The sequence below is a fragment of the Panthera leo genome, chromosome B4 (genome assembly GCF_018350215.1).
Source record: "Panthera leo isolate Ple1 chromosome B4, P.leo_Ple1_pat1.1, whole genome shotgun sequence".
Taxonomy (NCBI): Eukaryota; Metazoa; Chordata; class Mammalia; order Carnivora; family Felidae; genus Panthera; species Panthera leo.
This window is the reverse complement of record NC_056685.1, coordinates 68,029,721-68,033,508: the sequence shown is the minus strand read 5'-3', so window position 1 is coordinate 68,033,508 and position 3,788 is coordinate 68,029,721. Positions and strand designations below refer to the sequence as shown.

Below are 3,788 nucleotides of genomic sequence, written 5' to 3'. Positions count from 1 at the left end.
AGAGGAAGGAGGCAAGTTGAGAAGAGTAAAGTTTTCTTCTCTCTACTTTTTTAAGTGGGAATTGGTCAGAAATCATTAGTGCCTCAAGGTAGTCACATGGTTTGTAGGTCCTTGCACAGGAACAATTAGATTATTGCAGGTTCTTCACGACCACCCCCACCACCATATTTGCAGATATTTTATGAAAGCCACCAAGGGCAATGACATCTAGCACAGCAATGAGGAGATTCTAGGCTCTCTATGCCAACCATGTGGATTGGGCAGTCAGAGAGTATTTCTGAACTTCAGTTCTAATCAAAAAATAAATGGATTGACTTTTTGCAATGGGTTTGCCACCGGAACACAGATGTTTTAAAAACCACTGCTAAACCTAAACCAAAATGGGAAAGGAAAAGACTCACATCAACATCATTGTCATTGGACATGTAGATTCGAGCAAGGCTACCTCTACTGCTCAATGTGGGATCGACAAAAGAACTATCAAAAAATTTGAGAAGGAGGGTGCCAAGATGGGAAAGAGCTCCTTCAAGTATGCCTGGGTCTTGGATAAACTGAAAACTGAATGCGAATGTGGTACCACCAGTGATATCTCCCTGTGGAAATTCGAGACCAGCAACACCGAGACCGACATCAACAGTGATGTCCCAGGACACAGAAACTTTTTCAAAAACATGATTACAGGCACATCTCAGGCTGACTGTGCTCTTCTGATTGCTGCTGCTGGTGTTGGTGAATTTGAAGCAGGTATCTCCAAGAATGGGCAAACCTGTGAGCATGACTTGCTGGCTTACACACTGGGTGTAAAACAACTAAATGTTGGTGTTAACAAAGTGGATTCCACTGAGACACCCTACAGCCAGAAGAGATACAAGGAAATTGTTAAGGAAGTCAGCACCTAATTAAGAAAATTGGCTACAACCCTGACACAGTAGCATTTGTGCCAATTTCTGGTTGGAATGGTGACAACATGCTGGAGCCAAGTGCTAACACGCCTTGGTTCAAGGGATGGAAAGCCACCCGTAAAGATGGCAATATCAGTGGAACCACAACTGCTTGAAGCTCTGGATTGCATTCTGTCACCAACTCATCCAACTGACAAGCACTTGTGTCTACCCTTTCAGGACATCTACAAATCGGTGGTATTGGTACTGTCCCTGTGGGCTGAGTGAAGACTAGCACGATGGTCACCTTTGCTCCAGTCGATATTACAACAGAAGTAAAATCTATTGAAATACACAGTGGGCTTTGAGGGAGGCTCTTCCTAGGGATAATGTGGGCTTCAATGTCAAGAACGTTATTTGTCAAAGATGTTTGTTGTGGCAATGTGACTGGTGATAGCAAAAATGACCCACTGATGGCAGCACCTGGCTTCCCAGTTCAGATATTTATCCTCAACCATCCAGACCAAATCAGTGCTGAATGTGCACCTGTGCAGGACTGTCCCACAGCTCATATTGCTTATAAGTGTGCTGAGTTGAAGCAGAAGATTGATCATCATCCTGGAAAAAAACTGGAAGATGGTCTCAAGTTCTTCAAATGTGGTAGTACCGCCATCATTGATATGGTTCCTGGCAAGCCTATGTGTGTTGAGATCTTCTCTGACTGTCATCATCTGGGCCATTGTGCTGTTCATGACATGAAACAGACAGTTGCTATGGGTGTCATCAAAGCAGTGGACAAGAAGGCAGCTGAGCTGGCAAGGTCACCAAATCTTCCCAGAAAGCTGAGAAGGCTGTGTGAATATCATCCCCAATGCCTGTCACCCCAGTCTTAATCCATGGTGGAAGAATGGTCTCAGAACTACTTGTGCCAATTGGCCATCTAAGTTTAATAGTAAAAGATTTGTTAATGATAACAATGCATCATAAAACTTTAAGAAGGAAAAGGAGAATGTTTTGTGGACCATTTGTGCGTGCGTGTGTGTGTGTGTGTGTGTGTGTGTGTGTAGCAGTTTTAAGCCATTATTTTTTTTAAACCAGTACTTTTTAATGGAAACAACTTGAACAAAAATCTGTCACAGAATTTTGAGACCCATTAAAACAAAAGTTTAATGAGAACAAAAAATGGATGAATGAGATATCCTCTTTACCTTAGTACTTTGATTACTTATCTGTTTGATTTAGTAATGCAGAGAGAATAAGGGGAAATACAGAACTATTACTTTTATAAATCATATGGTATGCATATATAAAAAGATTCTAAAGCACTGTAGACTTTAAAATTCTGTAGACTTCAAATTTTTAGTCTTTAACTTTTATGATATTATTTGAAAGCATTAAGTAATAGTCTTCAAAATTATTGGAAACTCCTGGGAATAGAGATTACAATTATAAGCAATTTAATGTACCATGAAATTGTCCTATCTGGGATTAAATAAAACGACCACAAATTGAAATCTATACTTGGATCTCACTCATTAAAACTAGCACCTAGATGGGGGATGAAAGACAAAGCTGATCCCATGCAGATAACATAGTTAAATATTTTTCAAAATCATATCACACAAAGTGTCTGCCATTTGAAATATTTCATTGTTTTACACATTTCAATATTTTAACAGGAGTTTCTAGACTGTGTAATGAAAAGAATCTGAAAAGTCCTAAAGTTATTGTCTTTTGACTGAAGCAAGAGAGCATCATTCATAGGACAATGAATGTGCTACACACGTAGCTCTGAAACAGTGAATTTAGGACAAGTTCAATTGCACTAAGGCATGGGCTAATAAACATCAAACAAAGCAGTCATTGTAAGCCAAGCCTCATCTATTATAAACATGTGATCACACAGGGCATACTAAAGTCTTTGTTCTTGTGTTAGTGCCCAGTGGTCAAAGGAAATTATATATTCTATATTTTGTTAACTTACACATAAAAAACAGTCAGGGGGTCTTATAAATGTGTTTTACAAATACAAAATTTTTAATGTGAAATAAAAAGATGTAGTTTCACTCTAAACATATTCAGATAAATATTCAGATAAATAAAAATTAAAAATGATTATAAAAAGCTGGATTTTAAGAACTACAAAAAATACAAAATCACAAGATTTTGCAGATATGCCTTACCAATTATCATTTTCTTATAAAAAGATCTTCGATTTATAAGGTTTTTTAGAGAATATATAATCCCATTTGACCAACGCAACACCACCTTCTGATAGAACATAGAACTCTTACACGTGAGGAAGCTATGGTTTCTCAAGGTTATTTCCTTCGCTCATATAGCTTGTTAAGTTTTGGATATAGAACACCACAGTCTTCTGAAAACTATTATATTCTTCTTTTCATTGAACCACCACGTTTTTGTACAAAATCCTCATCCATGTAAATGCCATAAACTGAAAATTAAGGAGGCCTGTTTTCTAGCTTATCATGGTTTTTTCTGGTGATGTCAAGTGACTCCACGCACTTCCTTTGGCTCTTCCGTGCCCTAGAATCACACTGTTTATTTTCGTCTTTTCTTTGACTTTCTCCTGATATGAAAATTTTAAATGTTCAATGCTTTCTAGGCTAAAAGAAGCCACCTAAACTAGAATATAAGATACTGAGGACTGGGATTTTTGTCAAATTTGTTCACAATATCCACTTTGTTTAAGGATACCTGGAATAGTGTCTGGCACAGAAGATACTTAGTAAAATTTATTAAAATATAAAAGTTCCCTTTGTCTACCTCACTTTATTTTTTTTAAGTTTGTTTATTTTGAGACACAGAGAGAGAGAGAATGCACACTCACGCATGCACACGTGAGTGGGGTAGGAGCAGAGAGAGAGAGAGAATCCCAAGCAGGAT

The 3,788-nt window shown here is 37.9% G+C and overlaps 1 pseudogene; it reads left to right on the top strand.

Moving 5' to 3' along the window:
* The first annotated feature begins 380 nt into the window (after positions 1-380).
* On the top strand, positions 381-1,804 carry LOC122225611 (annotated as a pseudogene).
* Positions 1,805-3,788: the final 1,984 nt, after the last annotated feature.